Here is a 25,162-nt window from a genome sequence, read left to right as displayed (position 1 = left end):
GCCTGTTGTTGCTGCATATTCACTTGCATTAACTGCTTCATCATCTCCTCCATGTTGCTTGACTGTTTTTGGAGTGAAGCCGCAGCCTTCACCCAGGACATAAGCAGCTGTAGCCAAGTTGATGCACACCGTTGCCCCTAGCAACCGTTTTGCCCGCTCCGCAGCACCAATTGTAGGGATCTTCCCGGGGGATGGTGTGTTTAGACACAGTTCAGGCAGCAAACTTGGGCTCATAAAACAGCTTTGGGTGTTTATTTGTAGCATAAACAGTCCAGTAACATAAATACAGCAACACTGTGCAGTGAGAATAAACAAAACAAAAAGTCCTGCCCGTCTGGGCGCTTACTAATACAGCAGGTTACCTCTCTGGCACTTCAGTGATCAGTATTGCGGGGTGTGAACAGGCCCCAGCAGCGGCTGTCTTCCCAGCTCTCACCAAACAGCATGCAGGCTGTCCACTCCTGGCTGAGAGAGAGAGACCTGTACACTGAGCACAGCTTTTGCCTTCTCAGGCTGATTGGGATCAGAGCTCACCTGATCCCAAAACCCACACTGGATCGAGGGGGAGGGAATGGCAAGTCCCACTACCAAAACCTACCTGCCATTCCATGTAAGTCCAGGCCCGGCAATAATAAATAATAGCTCAGCAGCATAACACTGCTGAGCACAGATGCCTCCTGGACTCACCATCTCACACTGTGTATCAACCTGGGTGAGATGTACATCCCCTCGAGCACTTTACCAGTGACATGTCCACAATATATACTACCACACAGATACACATATACACCTATATATATATATATATATATATATATATATATATACCACACAGATACATGTATACACCTATCTATATATACCACCACACAGATACATGTATACACATATATATATATATACCACCACACAGATACACGTATACACCTATCTATATATACCACCACACAGATACACATATACACCTATCTATATATTTATATACCACCACACAGACATGTATATTAACACACACAGATACATGTATACAGTATGCAGGGTTCTCTGGGACTCTCTCTCTCTCTCTCTCTCTCTCTCTATATATATATATATATATATATATATTTGTATCTGTGATTGAACATAGTAGCTGTGTATTGGGATATCCGAAACAAGAACACAGGAAAAGCTGTTTAGCTTTTCTTTATATCTCCAGATAAATGATTTGAGTTACTTTATTATACCCCAGAGCGGCACTCACTATTCTGCTGGTGGGGTCACTGTGTACATACATTACATTACTGATCCTGTATTATGCTTCAGAGCTGCACTCACTATTCTTTGCAGATGTTGGTGACCTTTATGGGGCCCGATAGACCAGTCAGTAAGATTCAAGTGATCAGAGGGCTGTGATGAGTCACACGGGGATACAGCTTCTTGTTGTTGGGAAACTTTCCTTAAGTTAAGAAATTCTTCAAAAACTTTCCAGAAGTGTCAGGGTGAGAATGAAGAAGCAGGGACTCTCCTATTCTCTTCTGCTCTTCTTCCTCTGTGTGACGTGTCTCCAGTCTCTGTTCACTTCTTCCTCTGTGTGACGTGTCTCCAGTCTCTGTTCTCTTCTGCTCCTCTTCCTCTGTGTGACATGTCTCCAATCTCTGTTCTCTTCTTCCTCTGTGTGACGTGTCTTTAGTCTCTGTTTTCTTCTGCTCTTCTTCCTCTGGGTGACATGTCTCCAGTCTCTGTTCATTTCTTCCTCTGTGTGATGTGTCTCCAGTCTCTGTTCACTTCCCCACTTCTTCCTCTGTGTGATGTGTCTCCAGTCTCTGTTCACTTCCCCACTTCTTCCTCTGTGTGATGTGTCTCCAGTCTCTGTTCACTTCCCCTCTTCTTCCTCTGTGTCAATTGTCTCCAGTCTCTGTTCTCTTCTGCTTGTCTTCCTCTGTGTGACGTGTCTCCAGTCTCTGTTCTCTTCTGCTCTTCTTCCTCTGTGTGACGTGTCTCCAGTCTCTGTTCTCTTCTGCTCTTCTTCCTCTGTGTGACGTGTCTCCAGTCTCTGTTCTCTTCTGCTCTTCTTCCTCTGTGTGACGTGTCTCCAGTCTCTGTTGTCTTCTGCTCCTCTTTCTCTGTGTGACGTGGTTTGATGAGGTGGAGGACTTTGTTCTTTAGGAATCACATTGTCTCCATGTATGACTCAGGGCACGAATAACTGAAGTTTCCATAATGCTGAGCTGGAGTATGTTGTCACAGAGTATTTCAGGAGAGTCCAGGTCATAGGTCACAGAACGAGGGGACAGAGTGGCCGGAGCCGAATCCTGTGTTGAGTTAGGGTACTATTACACGGAACGATCTAGCAGATCGCTGCTCATTTCCAGGTATTATCGGGCCCCCATCGGCCCGTGTAATACCACCCTTAGACCCCTAGCTGAGCTGTATGTGTCTGCCATCTGAAGTGTCCGTGCTCTATGTAGTTTGGCTGTAAATCTGCCTGATCGGCAAACCTGCAACACAGGAAAAACGTGAACATAGGGAAAATAGATGAGAACACGGCTGCATGTGCGCCCCCCGGAGGATGAGCTCTATAGAGGGGCTAGACCCAGGATAGGAAAATACAATGCAGCACAGGTTGGACTGCAGTAAATTATCATACAGGTGAAGGATATCCAGGATATGCTGAGCAGAACAGCCCGGGGTCAGCTTACCAGAGCCTTATAATATCTTCATTAGTGTGATAACAAATGATCTGACAGGAGGCTCGGCATGTGTGAGCCAGAGGGCAGAAGATCAGCTACAGTGATGAACCATTCAACCACAGAAAAGAAGACACAAAAGAATTCTCTGCAAGCATACAAAGTGCCGCGCTGTGCTGTGAGAGTCCCTAACACTAGGCTCAGCCTGGTGTGCTGTCCCACTGAGAAGTACTGTGTGCTGGTGTATAAGATCAGCAGTGACATCACTGAGAGTACAGCCTATCCATCACTAGAGATCAGTGACATCACTGAGAATACAGCCTATCCATCACTAGAGATCAGCGGTGACATCACTGAGAATACAGCCTATCCATCACTATAGATCAGCGGTGACATCACTGAGAATACAGCCTATCCATCACTAGAGATCAGCGGTGACATCACTGAGAATACAGCCTATCCATCACTAAAGATCAGTGACATCACTGAGAATACAGCCTATCCATCACTAGAGATCAGCGGTGACATCACTGAGAATACAGCCTATCCATCACTAGAGATCAGTGGTGACATCACTGAGAATACAGCCTATCCATCACTATAGATCAGCGGTGACATCACTGAGAATACAGCCTATCCATCACTAGAGATCAGTGACATCACTGAGGATACAGCCTATCCATCACTAGAGATCAGTGGTGACATCACTGAGAATACAGCCTATCCATCACTAGAGATCAGTGACATCACTGAGAATACAGTCTATCCATCACTAGATGATCAGCGGTGACATCACTGAGAATACAGCCTATCCATCACTATAGATCAGCGGTGACATCACTGAGAATGCAGCCTATCCATCACTAGAGATTAGCAGTGACATCACTGAGTATACAGCCTATCCATCACTAGGGATTAGTGACATCACTGAGAATACAGCCTATCCATCACTAGGGATCAGTGACATCACTGAGAATACAGCCTATCCATCACTAGAGATCAGTGACATCACTATGAATACAGACTATCCATCACTAGAGATCAGCGGTGACATCACTGAGAATACAGCCTATCCATCACTAGAGATCAGCAGATCATCCTTGAAATAGATATAAATATGAAGACTTGTAGACTAAATCTGGACACAGAACAGCCGACATATCTTCCTTACCACCCACCTGTCTCTTCAGTTGAGCTGAGTGTGTATATAATCCGGTTACTTTTCTCACATTTTGTCATGCTGCTCACAAACAACAAGCCATGCAGAGCAAATAGCTGCCTGTAGAGCTCAGAGACAGGACTGTGTGGGGGAGGAAAGAGCTGCCTGTAGGGAGCAGAGACAGAACTGTGTGGAGGAGGAAAGAGCTGCCTGTAGAGCTCAGAGACAGGACTGTGTGGAGGAGGAAAGAGATCCCTGTAGAGCTCAGAGACAGGACTGTGTGGAGGAGGAAAGAGCTGCCTGTAGAGCTCAGAGACAGGACTGTGTGGAGGAGGAGGAAAGAACTGCCTGTAGAGCTCAGAGGCAGGACTGTGTGGAGGAGGAGGAAAAAGCTGCCTGTAGAGCTCAGAGACAGGACTGTGTGGAGGAGGAGGAAAGAGCTGCCTGTAGAGCTCAGAGACAGGACTGTGTGGGGGAGGAAAGGGCTGCCTGTAGAGCTCAGAGACAGGACTGTGTGGAGGAGGAGGAAAGAGCTGCCTGTAGAGCTCAGAGACAGGACTGTGTGGAGGAGGAAGAGCTGCCTGTAGAGCTCAGAGACAGGACTGTGTGGAGGAGGAGGAAAGAGCTGCCTGTAGAGCTCAGAGACAGGACTGTGTGGGGGAGGAAAGAGCTGCCTGTAGAGCTCAGAGACAGGATTGTGTGGGGGAGGAAAGAGCTGCCTGTAGAGCTCAGAGACAGGACTGTGTGGAGGAGGAAAGAGCTCCCTGTAGAGCTCAGAGACAGGACTGTGTGGAGGAGGAAAGAGCTGCCTGTAGAGCTCAGAGACAGGACTGTGTGGAGGAGGAGGAAAGAGCTGCCTGTAGAGCTCAGAGACAGGACTGTGTGGAGGAGGAGGGAAAAGCTGCCTGTAGGGCTCAGAGACAGTACTGTGTGGGGGAGGAAAGAGCTGCCTGTAGGGCTCAGAGACAGGACTGTGTGGAGGAGGAGGAAAGAGCTGCCTGTAGAGCTCAGAGACAGTACTGTGTGGGGGAGGAAAGAGCTGCCTGTAGAGCTCAGAGACTGGACTGTGTGGAGGAGGAGGAAAGAGCTGCCTGTAGAGCTCAGAGACAGGACTGTGTGGGGGAGGAGGAAAGAGCTGCCTGTAGAGCTCAGAGACAGTACTGTGTGGGGGAGGAAAGAGCTGCCTGTAGAGCTCAGAGACTGGACTGTGTGGAGGAGGAGGAAAGTGCTGCCTGTAGAGCTCAGAGACAGGACTGTGTGGAAGAGGAAAGAGCTGCCTGTAGAGCTCAGAGACAGGACTGTGTGGAAGAGGAAAGAGCTGCCTGTAGAGCTCAGAGACAGGACTGTGTGGAAAAGGAAAGGGCTGCCTGTAGAGCTCAGAGACAGGACTGTGTGGAGGAGGAGGAAAGAGCTGCCTGTAGAGCTCAGAGACAGGACTGTGTGGAGGAGAAAAGAGCTGCCTGTAGAGCTCAGAGACAGAACTGTGTGGAGGAGGAAAGAGCTGCCTGTAGAGCTCAGAGACAGGACTGTGTGGAGGAGAAAAGAGCTGCCTGTAGAGCTCAGAGACAGGACTGTGTGGAGGAAGAAAGAGCTGCCTGTAGAGCTCAGAGACAGGACTGTGTGGAGGAAGAAAGAGCTGCCTGTAGAGCTCAGATATAGGACTGTGTGGAAGAGGAAAGGCTGCCTGTAGAGCTCAGAGACTGGACTGTGTGGAGGAGAAAAGAGCTGCCTGTAGAGCTCAGAGACAGGACTGTGTGAAGGAGGAAAGAGCTGCCTGTAGAGCTCAGAGACAGGACTGTGTGGAGGAAGAAAGAGCTGCCTGTAGAGCTCAGAGACAGGACTGTGTGGAGGAAGAAAGAGCTGCCTGTAGAGCTCAGATATAGGACTGTGTGGAAGAGGAAAGGCTGCCTGTAGAGCTCAGAGACTGGACTGTGTGGAGGAGAAAAGAGCTGCCTGTAGAGCTCAGAGACAGGACTGTGTGGAGGAAGAAAGAGCTGCCTGTAGAGCTCAGATATAGGACTGTGTGGAAGAGGAAAGGCTGCCTGTAGAGCTCAGAGACTGGACTGTGTGGAGGAGAAAAGAGCTGCCTGTAGAGCTGAGAGACAGGATTGCTTGGAGGAGGAGGAAAGAGCTGCCTGTAGAGCTCAGAGACCGGATTGTGTGCCAAATGTCCGCTGGCTCAGCTGAGCACTTAAGACCGGAAGGAGACGGTATTCTACCCATACGGTGTAAACGGACAGGGGTGAGGTAACTCTCATGAACAATATACAATTGCATAAGCTTGTTATTTATTGATGGGGAGACATATAGGTAAAATTTAAGCATAAGCAAAAGTTTTTTTCTGATAAGGCGGGAATGTGATCTTCCATCTATCAGCAGCAGGGAGAAGAGTGTTACCAGATAAGGTAGGAGTATAGTGAGGATACAAGGCCTCCAGAATCCTCACTATGATGACAATGAGAGGATACGATGAGATAGAAGGATCACTGTCCCTAAACTCATGGTAAGGTAAAGTGACGGAGCTTCAGGTAAAAGTGGGTGTTAGGAATGCTATAAGTACGTTTTAAGGTGTCAAATGAGACCAAGGTTCCATCATGTACAAATCTGCAAAGTATTATACCAATAGCCAATAAGCTGCATCATGGAAGAGAAGTGAGGGATACTAGCATTATTCCATAGCGGGATTACTCTTGGATACCAACATACCATACTGACCGGGAGACCTTGTGGATGGGCAACAGCCTTTGTCTAGGTGCTGGGTCCACTGTCAGGATCGACCACAGGGAGTGCAGATCAGCTTAGTCTAAGGGTCAGTTCACACGTACAGACTCGCTGTGTAAATCTCGCTGCGAGTCTGTCAGGTCCTGGTAGTTCACTGTCACTACATACTCGACCGCTGCATGTATGTAATTCTGCCGGCCCCTTAACCCCTTCTGCTGCCTCCCGACTCCCGCTCTGTTTACATTACCTCTCCTCACTGCACGGGGTCCCAGGAGAGCAGTACGCCGGGACCCCGTGCAGCAAGGAGACAGGTAATTTATACAGAGCAGGAGCCGGGGGGGAGCATAAGGGGTTAAGGGGCCGGCAGAATTACATACACGCAGCGGTCGATCAGACAGCTGCGAGTATGTAATGACAGTGAACTGCCAGGACCTGACAGACTCGCAGCGAGATTTACACTGCGAGTCTGTACGTGTGAACTGACCCTAAAAGGTGTCGTCAGGGGCAAGCCTACCTCTGTCCAAGATGCTATATACTTAAGCTTTCCCGCTAAGTAGTAGAAATAGAAGCCAGATAGAGCCATGCCCGCAAAGTCTTTAGGGCACTGAGACGTAGCTAATTGGAGTTTGGAGCAAGAGGACCCCCCCCCCAAAAAAAAAAAAAAGAAAAAAGAATAATAATAATGACGGCCGAATCCAGGGCCTTAAAAATGTCTTAGGAACAGTAACAAACGTGTTGGAGAACATGGAGGCATTTCGGGAGCACAACCATCTTAGGAAGGTTTGATTGGCCAGCTACTGGCAGAGGGAAGGTACTCCACACCTTAAACTTTTTCCTAAAGTGACCAATCAGTGGATCAACATTCAGCATCTCTGGGCAGATTTAGTAACATAGATAGGCTGGCCACCATGGAGACCACAAGATGAGACTTAGAGGGATGGACATATAGGAGGAAGGACTTTGGCCAATTCATTTCAAGGCCTGAATAGATGCCAAAGGTATCAATAAGCTGGATGGCCCGTGGAAGGGACGTATCTGGCCGTGAAAGAAAAAGAAGAAGACCACTAGAGTAATCGTTGGAGATGGACCTTTGTAATAAAGGAGCCCAAGAAACCCAATGATCACTGTGGCTGAACTCCAGAGATCCTGCATGCAGATGGGAAAAATTCATCACTGCAGCCTCCACCAATCCGGGCTTTATGGCAGAGCGACTAGAAAGAAGCCGCTCCTCAGTAACATGGAAGCCAGGAGGTTACATAGAAGCAGCTGATAGACTCTCAGCCTGTGAGAGTCCAGAGTGTTTCATGTAATAGATCATGTTTTAAATAAACGATCAGATGAACCAAAATCCTGACCACGATTGTGATGGTTTGCTGGCCGTCACTCCATGTAACAGGAGCAGTGGCGGCAGACTGGCGCTCTTTTCTATGGGCAGCCCCTCCCGGAGCTCCCCGGGCCCCACTCTCTTACCCGCTTGCTGATGGTGCGTGTAATAGCACTGACAGCGAATGGAAGCGAGGAGCAAGGAAGCGCTGACCTGACAGGTTGGTGCTCACTGCCTCCTAATATTGGGCCGTCTAATAGTACCCTAAGTGTCATGTGTAAAGGAAACCAGGCACTGTCCATCACCTGCCCCCATACCATCCCTACAGTGAGGAGGAGACCGGCACTGCCCATCACCTGCCCCCATACCATCCCTACAGTGAGGAGGAGACCGGGCACTGCCCATCACCTGCCCCATACCATCCCTACAGTGAGGAGGAGACCGGGCACTGCCCATCACCTGCCCCATACCATCCCTACAGTGAGGAGGAGACCACTGCCCATCACCTGCCCCCATACCATCCCTACAGTGAGGAGGAAACCAGGCACTGTCCATCACCTGCCCCATACCATCCCTACAGTGAGGAGGAGACCGGCACTGCCCATCACCTGCCCCCATACCATCCCTACAGTGAGGAGGAGACCGGGCACTGCCCATCACCTGCCCCATACCATCCCTACAGTGAGGAGGAGACCGGGCACTGCCCATCACCTGCCCCATACCATCCCTACAGTGAGGAGGAGACCACTGCCCATCACCTGCCCCCATACCATCCCTACAGTGAGGAGGAGACCGGGCACTGCCCATCACCTGCCCCATACCATCCCTACAGTGAGGAGGAGACCGGGCACTGCCCATCACCTGCCCCATACCATCCCTACAGTGAGGAGGAGACCACTGCCCATCACCTGCCCCCATACCATCCCTACAGTGAGGAGGAGACCGGGCACTGCCCATCACCTGCCCCCATACCATCCCTACAGTGAGGAGGAGACCACTGCCCATCGCCTGCCCCCATACCATCCCTACAGTGAGGAGGAGACCGGGCACTGCCCATCACCTGCCCCCATACCATCCCTACAGTGAGGAGGAGACCGGGCACTGCCCATCACCTGCCCCATACCATCCCTACAGTGAGGAGGAGACCGGGCACTGCCCATCACCTGCCCCATACCATCCCTACAGTGAGGAGGAGACCACTGCCCATCACCTGCCCCATACCATCCCTACAGTGAGGAGGAGACCACTGCCCATCACCTGCCCCATACCATCCCTACAGTGAGGAGGAGACCGGGCACTGCCCATCACCTGCCCCCATACCATCCCTACAGTGAGGAGGAGACCGGGCACTGTCCATCACCTGCCCCCATACCATCCCTACAGTGAGGAGGAGACCGGGCACTGCCCATCACCTGCCCCCATACCATCCCTACAGTGAGGAGACCGGGCACTGCCCATCACCTGCCCCCATACCATCCCTACAGTGAGGAGGAGACCGGGCACTGCCCATCACCTGCCCCCATACCATCCCTACAGTGAGGAGGAGACCGGGCACTGCCCATCACCTGCCCCCATACCATCCCTACAGAGAGGAGGAGACCACTGCCCATCACCTGCCCCATACCATCCTGACAGTGAGGAGGAGACCACTGCCCATCGCCTGCCCCCATACCATCCCTACAGTAAGGAGGAGACCGGGCACTGCCCATCACCTGCCCCCATACCATCCCTACAGTGAGGAGGAGACCGGGCACTGCCCATCACCTGCCCCATACCATCCCTACAGTGAGGAGGAGACAGGGCACTGCCCATCACCTGCCCCATACCATCCCTACAGTGAGGAGGAGACCGGGCACTGCCCATCACCTGCCCCCATACCATCCCTACAGTGAGGAGGAGACCGGGCACTGCCCATCACCTGCCCCCATACCATCCCTACAGAGAGGAGGAGACCGGGCACTGCCCATCACCTGCCCCCATACCATCCCTACAGTGAGGAGGAGGAGACCGGGCACTGCCCATCACCTGCCCCCATACCATCCCTACAGTGAGGAGGAGACCGGGCACTGCCCATCACCTGCCCCCATACCATCCCTACAGTGAGGAGGAGACCGGGCACTGCCCATCACCTGCCCCAATACCATCTCTACAGTGAGGAGACCAGGCACTACCCATCACCTGCCCCCATACCATCCCTACAGAGAGGAGGAGACCACTGCCCATCACCTGCCCCATACCATCCCTACAGTGAGGAGGAGACCACTGCCCATCACCTGCCCCCATACCATCCCTACAGTGAGGAAGAGACCGGGCACTGCCCATCACCTGCCCCCATACCATCCCTACAGTGAGGAGGAGACCACTGCCCATCACCTGCCCCCATACCATCCCTACAGTGAGGAGGAGACCGGACATTGCCCATTACCTGCCCCATACCATCCCTACAGTGAGGAGGAGACCGGGCACTGTCCATCACCTGCCCCATACCATCTCTACAGTGAGGAGACTGGGCACTGCCCATCACCTGCCCCCATACCATCCCTACAGTGAGGAGGAGACCGGGCACTGCCCATCACCTGCCCCCATACCATCCCTACAGTGAGGAGGAGACCGGGCACTGTCCATCACCTGCCCCATACCATCCCTACAGTGAGGAGGAGACCGGGCACTGCCCATCACCTGCCCCATACCATCCCTACAGTGAGGAGGAGACCGGGCACTGCCCATCACCTGCCCCCATACCATCCCTACAGTGAGGAGGAGGCCGGGCACTGCCCATCACCTGCCCCCATACCATCCCTACAGTGAGGAGGAGGAGACCAGGCACTGCCCATCACCTGCCCCCATACCATCCCTACAGTGAGGAGACCGGGCACTGCCCATCACCTGCCCCATACCATCCCTACAGTGAGGAGGAGACCTGGCACTGCCCATCACCTGCCCCATACCATCCCTACAGTGAGGAGACCGGGCACTGCCCATCACCTGCCCCATACCATCCCTACAGTGAGGAGGAGACCTGGCACTGCCCATCACCTGCCCCATACCATCCCTACAGTGAGGAGGAGACCGGGCACTGCCCATCACCTGCCCCCATACCATCCCTACAGTGAGGAGGAGACCGGGCACTGCCCATCACCTGCCCCATATCATCCCTACAGTGAGGAGGAGACCGGGCACTGCCTATCACCTGCCCCCATACCATCCCTACAGTGAGGAGGAGACCGGGCACTGCCCATCACCTGCCCCATATCATCCCTACAGTGAGGAGGAGACCGGGCACTGCCTATCACCTGCCCCCATACCATCCCTACAGTGAGGAGGAGACCGGGCACTGCCCATCACCTTCCCCATACCATCCCTACAGAGAGGAGGAGACCAGGCACTGCCCATCACCTGCCCCATACAATCCCTACAGTGAGGAAGAGACCGGGCACTGCCCATCACCTGCCCCCATACCATCCCTACAGTGAGGAGGAGACCGGGCACTGCCCATCACCTGCCCCCATACCATCCCTACAGTGAGGAGGAGACCGGGCACTGTCCATCACCTGCCCCATACCATCCCTACAGTGAGGAGGAGACCGGACATTGCCCATTACCTGCCCCATACCATCCCTACAGTGAGGAGGAGACCGGGCACTGTCCATCACCTGCCCCATACCATCTCTACAGTGAGGAGACCGGGCACTGCCCATCACCTGCCCCCATACCATCCCTACAGTGAGGAGGAGACCGGGCACTGCCCATCACCTGCCCCCATACCATCCCTACAGTGAGGAGGAGACCGGGCACTGTCCATCACCTGCCCCATACCATCCCTACAGTGAGGAGGAGACCGGGCACTGCCCATCACCTGCCCCATACCATCCCTACAGTGAGGAGGAGACCGGGCACTGCCCATCACCTGCCCCCATACCATCCCTACAGTGAGGAGGAGGCCGGGCACTGCCCATCACCTGCCCCCATACCATCCCTACAGTGAGGAGGAGACCACTGCCCATCACCTGCCCCCATACCATCCCTACAGTGAGGAGACCGGGCACTGCCCATCACCTGCCCCATACCATCCCTACAGTGAGGAGGAGACCTGGCACTGCCCATCACCTGCCCCATACCATCCCTACAGTGAGGAGGAGACCGGGCACTGCCCATCACCTGCCCCCATACCATCCCTACAGTGAGGAGGAGACCGGGCACTGCCCATCACCTGCCCCATATCATCCCTACAGTGAGGAGGAGACCGGGCACTGCCTATCACCTGCCCCCATACCATCCCTACAGTGAGGAGGAGACCGGGCACTGCCCATCACCTTCCCCATACCATCCCTACAGAGAGGAGGAGACCAGGCACTGCCCATCACCTGCCCCATACAATCCCTACAGTGAGGAGGAGACCGGGCACTGCCCATCACCTGCCCCCATACCATCCCTACAGTAAGGAGGAGACCGGGCACTGCCCATCACCTGCCCCCATACCATCCCTACAGTGAGGAGGAGGAGACCAGGCACTGCCCATCACCTGCCCCCATACCATCCCTACAGTGAAAAAGGACCAGAGCTCCATATCGTGGATCAATGGATACTCGGAGGGTGGGCGAACTCACAAGAAACTCTCACCGGGCTGGGTTGTGCAAGGTAGGCAGCACAACACTCATAACACGTAACACATGCAGGTAATGGATCGCAGCCACTCCCATGGAATCACAAGGATCCTCAGATGTAGAAACAACTCTGCCACTACAATCACATTTAGGCTGGGTTCCCACTACCTATATTTCAGTCAGTATTGTGGTCCTCATATTGCAACCAAAACCAGGAGTGGATTGAAAACACAGAAAGGCTCTGTTCACACAATGTTGAAATTGAGTGGATGGCCGCCATATAACAGTAAATAACGGCCATTATTTCAATACAACAGCCGTTGTTTTAAAATACCAGCAAATATTTGCCATTAAATGACGGCCATCCACTCTATTTCAACATTGTGTGAACAGAGCCTTTCTGTGTATTCAATCCACTCCAGGTTTGGGTTGCAATATGACGACCACAATACTGACTGAAATATACGTAGTGTGAACCCAGCTTAAAGTGGAAGAGTTGTTCCTACATTTGATGATCCGTACAAAGAATCATGGTAGGGATCACATCATACCGTGGGGGTACAGAGTAAGCTGAATGGAGAAAAGTACAGAGATATTTTTACTGATCACCTGATCCAGAGTGTTCTGGACCTCAGAGTGGACCAAGGATTTACCTTCCAGTAACACAATAACCCTAAGCACACAGCCAGCACAGAGATAGCTCTGTGAGTGGCCTTGCTAGAGCCCTGAACCCAGTGGGACATCTCTGGAGCCCTGAACCCAGTGGGACATCTCTGGAGCCCTGAACCCAGTGGGACGTCTCTGGAGCCCTGAACCCAGTGGGACGTCTCTGGAGCCCTGAACCCAGTGGAACATCTCTGGAGCCCTGAACCCAGTGGGACATCTCTGGAGCCCTGAACCCAGTGGGACGTCTCTGGAGCCCTGAAGCCAGTGGAACATCTCTGGAGCCCTGAACCCAGTGGGACATCTCTGGAGCCCTGAAACCAGTGGGACATCTCTGGAGCCCTGAAACCAGTGGGACATCTCTGGAGCCCTGAACCCAGTGGAACATCTCTGGAGCCCTGAACCCAGTGGGACATCTCTGGAGCCCTGAACCCAGTGGGACGTCTCTGGAGCCCTGAAGCCAGTGGGACGTCTCTGGAGCCCTGAACCCAGTGGGATGTCTCTGGAGCCCTGAACCCAGTGGGATGTCTCTGGAGCCCTGAACCCAATGGAATATCTTTGGTTTGGAGCCCTGAACCCAGTGGGATGTCTCTGGAGCCCTGAACCCAATGGAATGTCTTTGGTTTGGAGCCCTGAACCCAGTGGGATGTCTCTGGAGCCCTGAACCCAATGGAATGTCTTTGGTTTGGAGCCCTGAACCCAGTGGGATGTCTCTGGAGCCCTGAACCCAATGGAATGTCTTTGGTTTGGAGCCCTGAACCCAGTGGGATGTCTCTGGAGCCCTGAACCCAGTGGGACATCTCTGGAGCCCTGAACCCAGTGGGACGTCTCTGGAGCCCTGAACCCAATGGAATGTCTTTGGAGAGCTGACAATGAGTCGGCATACCTCCAAAACACAAGATATTATGGGACTGCTTTTTGGTGGGCTCACATCACAGATATCTAAGAAAACCATAAGAAGTCTTCCAGTCCTAGTCGCCGCTTGCAGTGACTGTAAACCTTTGAGCTCCTCTGATGGAAGTTCCCACATAGGGAAAACAAATGTGCCCTGGAGCTAAACTGACTGCCAAGCAACAGGGACTTATCAGGTGCTTTTATGTGACTTGATGAACGATGGCTGCTCCGCCACTCTCATTTACATAGTCAAACTCCCTGTGCAGAAATGCAGCTGCCATCTGCTCCCCCAGACAGGGAAGTGATTAGAATCCCAGAAGCTGGAGTTCACTGGGAGCTGAATGGTGAATGAATGCACTGGCCACCAGTCATACAGGCAAACACTAGCCACACGGCCCATAGACCTGAGTGATCCCGGCCTCCCACTTCACACGGGATGAAGGAAACACTGGCACAAATACAAAGTTGTGAAGACTCCAGTGTAAGAACCAGATGGAGAGGATGATATTGTACCGCAAGCAGAGATCTCACACAGTCCTAGATTATGGCATGCCTATGGGAAGAGTATACTGCCACAGTGGTGAGAAGGGGTACTGCAAGTGACTGCCAGGAAGAAGCCATCATCATGAAACAGCCAGATTACAGAATGTGGCCCCTATTAGTCTTCAGACACAGGGCCCCGTCAGATGTCTACCTCAGTGGGGGGGCAATAACCAAGGTGGAGCTGTATACAAGGTGCAGATAACCTAAGAGTCTGTCCTAGGTGTGAACATGACTTACTGACCATTCTATGGCATATATCCTAAATCCTAGACAACAGGGGCCACAAGTTCCTAATGGAGCAGCGCAGAGTCCTTTCTATAGTTCTATGGGACTGATGGGGATAGCCGTCAGTCACTGAAGACCCCTGCTCTCAGGATGGGGGTCAGCCCGCCAAATGTCCATACACGATAACAGGTGACACGCCACCTACAGGACACCTGCCCTGATCACTTTATGTGACTAAACCAGGAATACAGCAAAGTTCAGTTTTTCATCAGAACTATATAGTTGACCGAGCGAGCGGTCGGTTCTCCTCTCGCTTCCTGTTTCCATGTAGAATTACTCAGAATTATTTCACAAGAAGGGCTCAGTGTTAGCGGCCTGGAGCCTCTGACTGTCTCCAACTAACTGATCGATAATCAATATGGATTATATCTAATCGGGTAATAACGGAGCCTGATAGATGCCAGATTATCACACCTTCTGGATTATCAGATCTGTATAGGATCTATAACCCCGGAATAAGGCTTCTTTGCTATAAACCAGTCTCCGGCTGACCTCACAATCCATGGCCACAGTTGAGCACTGTCGCTTGCAGGGACTTTAGAAGACACAAAGAACCAAACAGCCGGGCGGCAGGATCCATGGCCGTGTGATCTGTGTGGCCGTTTAGATGTTTACATGGGGAGATGTGCAGCCGATAGCAATAGATTTAGAAGAAGCACAAAAGGTGCGACCAGCCAAGGATCAGGCATTCCCCCGCTCCTCACTGATTGCTGCCACTTTTATACGGGCGGATTATCAGCCGCACAAGCGATTTATCAGGTCTCCCCGCTGCCTCTAGGTCTGTGACATTCCCCATAAATGTGCCGGATTATCAGACTCTCTGATGCTACATTATATAAAGCCTGTACTCTGCACAGGAGGAGATCTGCACAGTCCGGACTGTGCGGAGGAGAGAAGCACAGGAAGAGCCATCAGTTATTGCTGATTGTGATGAGGGAACTTACAGCCTATGTGGTATATGGTATATGGATACAGCCTATAGTATATGGTATATGGATACAGCCTATAGTATATGGTATATGGATACATCCTGTGGTATATGGTATATGGATACAGCCTATAGTATATGGTATATGGATACAGCCTATAGTATAAGGATACAGCCTATAGTATATGGATACAGCCTATGGTATATAATATATGGATACAGCATATGGTATATGGATACAGCCTATAGTATATGGATACAGCCTATGGTATATAATATATGGATACAGCATATGGTATATGGATACAGCCTATAGTATATGGTATATGGATACAGCCTATAGTATATGGTATATGGATACATCCTGTGGTATATGGTATATGGATACAGCCTATAGTATATGGTATATGGATACATCCTGTGGTATATGGTATATGGATACAGCCTATAGTATATGGTATATGGATACAGCCTATGGTATATGTATACAGCCCATGGTATATGGTATATGGATACAGCCTATAGTATATGGTATATGGATACAGCCTATAGTATATGGATACAGCCTATAGTATATGGATACAGCCTATAGTATATGGATACAGCCTGTGGTATATGGTATATGGATACAGCCTATAGTATATGGTATATGGATACAGCCTATGGTATATGGTATATGGATACAGCCTATAGTATATGGTATATGGATACATCCTGTGGTATATGGTATATGGATACAGCCTATAGTATATGGATACAGCCTATAGTATATAGTATATGGATACAGCCTATAGTATATGGTATATGGATGCAGCCTATAGTATATGGTATATGGATACAGCCCATGGTATATGGTATATGGATACAGCCTATAGTATATGGATACAGCCTATAGTATATGGTATATGGATGCAGCCTATAGTATATGGTATATGGATACAGCCTATAGTATATGGTATATGGATACAGCCTATAGTATATGGATACAGCCTATAGTATATGGATGCAGCCTATAGTATATGGTATATGGATACAGTCCATGGTATATGGTATATGGATACAGCCTATAGTATATGGTATATGGATACAGCCTATAGTATATGGATACAGCCTATAGTATATGGATACAGCCTATGGTATATGGATACAGCCTGTGGTATATGGTATATGGATACAGCCTATAGTATATGGTATATGGATACAGCCTGTGGTATATGGTATATGGATACAGCCTATAGTATATAGTATATGGATACAGCCTATAGTATATGGTATATGGATACAGCCTATAGTATATGGTATATGGATACAGCCTATAGTATATGGATACAGCCTATAGTATATGGTATATGGATGCAGCCTATAGTATATGGTATATGGATACAGCCTATAGTATATGGTATATGGATACAGCCTATAGTATATGGTATATGGATGCAGCCTATAGTATATGGTATATGGATGCAGCCTATAGTATATGGTATATGGATACAGCCTATAGTATATGGTATATGGATACAGCCTATAGTATATGGTATATGGATACAGTCCATGGTATATGGTATATGGATACAGCCTATAGTATATGGTATATGGATACAGCCTATAGTATATGGATACAGCCTATAGTATATGGATACAGCCTATAGTATATGGTATATGGATACAGTCCATGGTATATGGTATATGGATACAGCCTATAGTATATGGTATATGGATACAGCCTATAGTATATAGTATATGGATACAGCCTATAGTATATGGTATATGGATACATCCTGTGGTATATGGTATATGGATACAGCCTTTAGTATATGGATACAGCCTATAGTATATGGTATATGGATACAGCCTATAGTATATAGTATATGGATACAGCCTATAGTATATGGTATATGGATACAGCCTGTGGTATATGGTATATGGATACAGCCTATAGTATATGGTATATGGATACAGCCTGTGGTATATGGTATATGGATACAGCCTATAGTATATGGTATATGGATACAGCCTATAGTATATGGTATATGGATACAGCCTATAGTATATGGTATATGGATACAGTCCATGGTATATAGTATATGGATACAGCCTATAGTATATGGTATATGGATACAGCCTATAGTATATAGTATATGGATACAGCCTATAGTATATGGTATATGGATACAGTCCATGGTATATAGTATATGGATACAGCCTATGGTATATGGTATATGGATACAGCCTATAGTATATAGTATATGGATACAGCCTATAGTATATGGTATATGGATACAGTCCATGGTATATAGTATATGGATACAGCCTATAGTATATGGTATATGGATACAGCCTATGGTATATGGATACAGTCCATGGTATATAGTATATGGATACAGCCTATAGTATATGGTATATGGATACAGTCCATGGTATATAGTATATGGATACAGCCTATGGTATATGGTATATGGATACAGCCTATAGTATATAGTATATGGATACAGCCTATAGTATATGGTATATGGATACAGTCCATGGTATATAGTATATGGATATAGCCTGTGAATAATTGGGGTAATTTTTTTCCTGCAAAAGTTAAACTGCTGTATCTAATCCTCTCATGTGTTCCCGTCTCCTTGGGGTGATACTGTCTTTTGAGCAGTGTATCTAAGCCTTTCATTGAAGGCGTGGATACAGATGCGGCTCTTCTGCCTGGCGGTTCCTCCTTTCGGTTACAGATCTCTTGTGTCACCTCCATTAGTCGGACCATCTGCAGCTTCTCTTCCTGTTTGTAGGAGACGTCGCCCCCTGTGCTCAGCGCTGGTATTGCAGTCACATCTATAAGTAATGATGATGGATGTAATGCTGAATATCCTGCCTGGCCGGTCCTGTTCTGCCTGTGATGGTTCATGTATGGAATTCCTTCCTGTCCCGGCTCCTCTGCACAGTGACAGCGCTCATAGTCACTCACATACACAGTGACCTCTCTATAGGGGCACAGGGAGAGCTGGACGACCAGTGCAGAGGTGGAAGCGCCCAAATCTGCCCTGTCACAAGATGGGAGGTAATATGGCTAGGTAACCATAAATAATACAAAAATATGGCTACATAACCATAAAGACTACAGGAATATGGCTACATAACCATATACAATACAGGAATATGGCTACATAACCATAAAGAATACAGGAATATGGCTACATAACCATAAAGACTACAGGAATATGGCTACATAACCATAAAGAATACAGGAATATGGCTACATAATCATATACAATACAGGAATATGGCTACATAACCATAAAGACTACAGGAATATGGCTACATAACCATAAAGACTACAGGAATATGGCTACATAATCATATACAATACAGGAATATGGCTACATAACCATATACAATACAGGAATATGGCTACATAACCATAAAGAATACAGGAATATGGCTACATAACCATAAAGACTACAGGAATATGGCTACATAACCATAAAGAATACAGGAATATGGCTACATAACCATAAATAATACAGGAATATGGCTACATAACCATAAATAATACAGGAATATGGCTACATAACCATATACAATACAGGAATATGGCTACATAACCATATACAATACAGGAATATGGCTACATAACCATATACAATACAGGAATATGGCTACATAACCATATACAATACAGGAATATGGCTACATAACCATATACAATACAGGAATATGGCTACATAACCATATACAATACAGGAATATGGCTACATAACCATAAAGAATACAGGAATATGGCTACATAACCATATACAATACAGGAATATGGCTACATAACCATAAATAATACAGGAATATGGCTACATAACCATATACAATACAGGAATATGGCTACATAACCATAAAGAATACAGGAATATGGCTACATAACCATATACAATACAGGAATATGGCTACATAACCATATACAATACAGGAATATGGCTACATAACCATATACAATACAGGAATATGGCTACATAACCATAAAGAATACAGGAATATGGCTACATAACCATATACAATACAGGAATATGGCTACATAACCATAAAGAATACAGGAATATGGCTACATAACCATAAATAATACAGGAATATGGCTACATAACCATATACAATACAGGAATATGGCTACATAACCATAAAGAATACAGGAATATGGCTACATAACCATATACAATACAGGAATATGGCTACATAACCATAAAGAATACAGGAATATGGCTACATAACCATATACAATACAGGAATATGGCTACATAACCATAAAGAATACAGGAATATGGCTACATAACCATATACAATACAGGAATATGGCTACATAACCATATACAATACAGGAATATGGCTACATAACCATATACAATTCAGGAATATGGCTACATAACCATAAAGAATACAGGAATATGGCTACATAACCATATACAATACAGGAATATGGCTACATAACCATATACAATTCAGGAATATGGCTACATAACCATAAAGAATACAGGAATATGGCTACATAACCATATACAATACAGGAATATGGCTACATAACCATATACAATACAGGAATATGGCTACATAACCATATACAATACAGGAATATGGCTACATAACCATATACAATACAGGAATATGGCTACATAACCATATACAATACAGGAATATGGCTACATAACCATATACAATACAGGAATATGGCTACATAACCATATACAATACAGGAATATGGCTACATAACCATATACAATACAGGAATATGGCTACATAACCATATACAATACAGGATAATGGCTACATAACCATATACAATTCAGGAATATGGCTACATAACCATAAAGAATACAGGAATATGGCTACATAACCATATACAATACAGGAATATGGCTACATAACCATATACAATACAGGAATATGGCTACATAACCATAAAGAATACAGGAATATGGCTACATAACCATATACAATACAGGAATATGGCTACATAACCATATACAATACAGGAATATGGCTACATAACCATATACAATACAGGAATATGGCTACATAACCATATACAATACAGGAATATGGCTACATAACCATAAAGACTACAGAAATATGGCTACATAAGCATATACAATACAGGAATATGGCTACATAAGCATAAAGAATACAGGAATATGGCTACATAACCATATACAATACAGGAATATGGCTACATAAGCATAAAGAATACAGGAATATGGCTACATAACCATATACAATACAGGAATATGGCTACATAACCATATACAATACAGGAATATGGCTACATAAGCATAAAGAATACAGGAATATGGCTACATAACCATATACAATACAGGAATATGGCTACATAACCATAAAGAATACAGGAATATGGCTACATAACCATAAAGACTACAGGAATATGGCTACATAACCATAAATAATACAGGAATATGGCTACATAAGCATATACAATACAGGAATATGGCTACATAAGCATATACAATACAGGAATATGGCTACATAACCATATACAATACAGGAATATGGCTACATAACCATATACAATACAGGAATATGGCTACATAACCATATACAATACAGGAATATGGCTACATAACCATATACAATACAGGAATATGGCTACATAACCATATACAATACAGGAATATGGCTACATAACCATATACAATACAGGAATATGGCTACATAACCATATACAATACAGGAATATGGCTACATAACCATATACAATACAGGAATATGGCTACATAACCATATACAATACAGGAATATGGCTACATAACCATATACAATACAGGAATATGGCTACATAACCATATACAATACAGGAATATGGCTACATAACCATAAAGAATACAGGAATATGGCTACATAACCATAAAGAATACAGGAATATGGCTACATAACCATATACAATACAGGAATATGGCTACATAACCATAAATAATACAGGAATATGGCTACATAACCATATACAATACAGGAATATGGCTACATAACCATATACAATACAGGAATATGGCTACATAACCATAAAGAATACAGGAATATGGCTACATAACCATAAAGAATACAGGAATATGGCTACATAACCATATACAATACAGGAATATGGCTACATAACCATATACAATACAGGAATATGGCTACATAACCATAAAGAATACAGGAATATGGCTACATAACCATAAAGACTACAGGAATATGGCTACATAACCATAAATAATACAGGAATATGGCTACATAACCATAAAGAATACAGGAATATGGCTACATAACCATAAAGAATACAGTAATATGGCTACATAACCATAAATAATACAGGAATATGGCTACATAAGCATATACAATACAGGAATATGGCTACATAACCATATACAATACAGGAATATGGCTACATAACCATAAAGAATACAGGAATATGGCTACATAACCATAAAGAATACAGGAATATGGCTACATAACCATATACAATACAGGAATATGGCTACATAACCATAAATAATACAGGAATATGGCTACATAACCATATACAATACAGGAATATGGCTACATAACCATATACAATACAGGAATATGGCTACATAACCATAAAGAATACAGGAATATGGCTACATAACCATATACAATACAGGAATATGGCTACATAACCATAAAGAATACAGGAATATGGCTACATAACCATATACAATACAGGAATATGGCTACATAACCATAAAGAATACAGGAATATGGCTACATAACCATAAATAATACAGGAATATGGCTACATAACCATATACAATACAGGAATATGGCTACATAACCATATACAATACAGGAATATGGCTACATAACCATATACAATACAGGAATATGGCTACATAACCATATACAATACAGGAATATGGCTACATAACCATAAAGAATACAGGAATATGGCTACATAACCATAAATAATACAGGAATATGGCTACATAACCATATACAATACAGGAATATGGCTACATAACCATATACAATACAGGAATATGGCTACATAACCATATACAATACAGGAATATGGCTACATAACCATATACAATACAGGAATATGGCTACATAACCATATACAATACAGGAATATGGCTACATAACCATAAAGAATACAGGAATATGGCTACATAACCATATACAATACAGGAATATGGCTACATAACCATAAAGAATACAGGAATATGGCTACATAACCATAAATAATACAGGAATATGGCTACATAACCATAAATAATACAGGAATATGGCTACATAACCATAAATAATACAGAAATGTCAGTATCTGGGGTCTTTATAAACACACTGCCCCCATCTTGGCTTCTGTGATATTGTGTGTGCGTCCCTTTAAGTGGGTGGCGTTCCTCTCCTAGCCGGGCAGACTCCTGACACACATTCGGGATATGATAATACTCCCTGTTTTGGCAGCACCCGCCGCTCGGATACACAACCAGCGGAACCGGTTTCCTCCAGGTGATATTTTTACTTTAAGGGTACAAACACACACACTGTATACGCAGCAGATACGCAGCAGATACGCAGTATACGCAGCAGATCTGCAGCAGATTTGATGGTGAAGACTTGATGCTGTGTTCAGTTATTTAGATCTAATTTGTGTGTGTGTTTGTACCCGAAGTCTTCTTCTCCGTGTCCTGACCGTGGCCGTCACCGCTGCGTCCGGTGATCTACAGACACATTCCCACACAATCCCCTCTATACGGGGACCCACGCTGCAGGCGGCCATGATGGAACCCTTTAAGTGTTCTCACCTGTAAACAACACCCTCCACCCTGTTACTAAATTTACAGTCAGGTCTAAGGGGATTACACATCCCCCCTTCCTGGATCGTGTTGCATCAGAAGCTTCAGAGATCCTCAGGAGTTTCATCACCTGTTCTGCATTAACCCCTTCCTGGCCACTGGGGGGGGGGGGCAGCAGCTGGAGACACAATCACATCCAGGAGGCTCCAGTATATACAGTCCACTCACCAAGGTGACAAATTCTGCAGATCTGTGTGATGTAGTGCACCGTGGGGACGGAGTATGACACCAATAGATTTCATGTGTATTGGGGCCTGTTCACACACTCCGCGTCCTGTACATCACTGATCCTGCACCCGCATGTAAGAGCTATAGGGAACTCCCTGCAGACGTGTGCAGGACGGTACCATGCTTCTTATTTCAGTGCCTATCACTGAAATACATAGTGGCTGCAAATCCAAAGCTCGGCCTCCACGGTTTCTGCTACAGAAATATACTTGGGATTTAAAGGGGTCCTCCAGACAATTTTAAGGTGTTACGCTGGGTTTACACGGAACGATTATCGTGCAAATTTGCACGATAACGATCAAATTCAAACGATAATTGATGGTGTAAACGCAGCGAACGATCAAACGACGAGCGAGAAATCGTTCATTTTGATCTTTAAACTTGTTCTTAAATTCGCCGATCGTTCCGTGTAAACAGTCGTTCACTGATTTTACCTATGTGCGAGATAGGCTTAAGCGATCGCAAAACGATCGGAAAACGAATTTTCTGTATGATATGTCGTTCCATCTAAACACTAATCGTTATAAAAGAAAAATAGTTACTTAGAAATCGTTAATCGTATGATTGGGCGAATTATCGCTCAGTGTAAACCCAGCATTACATTTGCCCATTAAACCTTGTTAAAGTGGCACTCTGGTAAAAAAAATGTTTTCTTCTTTCAAATCACCTGGTGCCAGAAAGTTGTACAGATTTGTAAATTACTTCTATTTTATTATCTCCAGTTTTCCAGTACTTATCAGCTGCTGTATGCCCCGCAGGAAGTGGTGTATTCACCGACAACGTCTACCCAGGCACGATGACCGCCACCGACTTCAGGAACCAAGCCTGAGCTAAGGAGGCAAAGCAACGAAATCAAACGGCAGCAACTGCAAGATACAAAAACACTTTATGGCCATGTTCATATGGCGGAAGAGATCAGCTGTTCCGTGACATGGCCGGGTCACGGAACGGCCTGAGTGAGAAAAGATACTACCGGCCCGAGATCTTCACTGCCGCTGAATTCGGATGCGGGTGCATTAGTGTCCGGGAGCGTATTATGCTCCTAATCCAAGGCACCACTGTGTATAACAGTAACAGAATGATCCCTACTGTCTCTAACAGTAACAGGATGATCCCTACTGTCTATAACAGTTACAGGATGATCCCTACTGTCTATAGTAACAGGATGATCCCTACTGTCTATAGTAACAGGATGATCCCTACTGTCTATAACAGTAAAAGGATGATCCCTACTGTCTCTAACAGTAACAGGATGATCCCTACTGTCTCTAACAGTAACAGGATGATCCCTACTGTCTAT

General features: G+C 46.5%; 1 long non-coding RNA gene across 2 annotated transcripts in view; it reads left to right on the top strand.

Annotated features, from left to right (window-relative positions):
* Positions 1-24,865, top strand: part of LOC138773001 (uncharacterized) — a 126,087-nt gene extending 101,222 nt beyond the window's left edge. The window contains exon 4 of one of the 2 annotated variants that reach the window (XR_011359862.1): positions 24,621-24,865. This is a non-coding gene — a long non-coding RNA (uncharacterized lncRNA). Of the gene's footprint in view, positions 1-24,584 lie in introns of both variants that reach the window. The other variant, XR_011359861.1, reaches the window with a different exon arrangement.
* Positions 24,866-25,162: the final 297 nt, after the last annotated feature.

The sequence above is a fragment of the Dendropsophus ebraccatus genome, chromosome 14 (assembly GCF_027789765.1).
Source record: "Dendropsophus ebraccatus isolate aDenEbr1 chromosome 14, aDenEbr1.pat, whole genome shotgun sequence".
NCBI lineage: Eukaryota > Metazoa > Chordata > Amphibia > Anura > Hylidae > Dendropsophus > Dendropsophus ebraccatus.
This window is presented reverse-complemented; position numbering and strand designations above follow the sequence as displayed.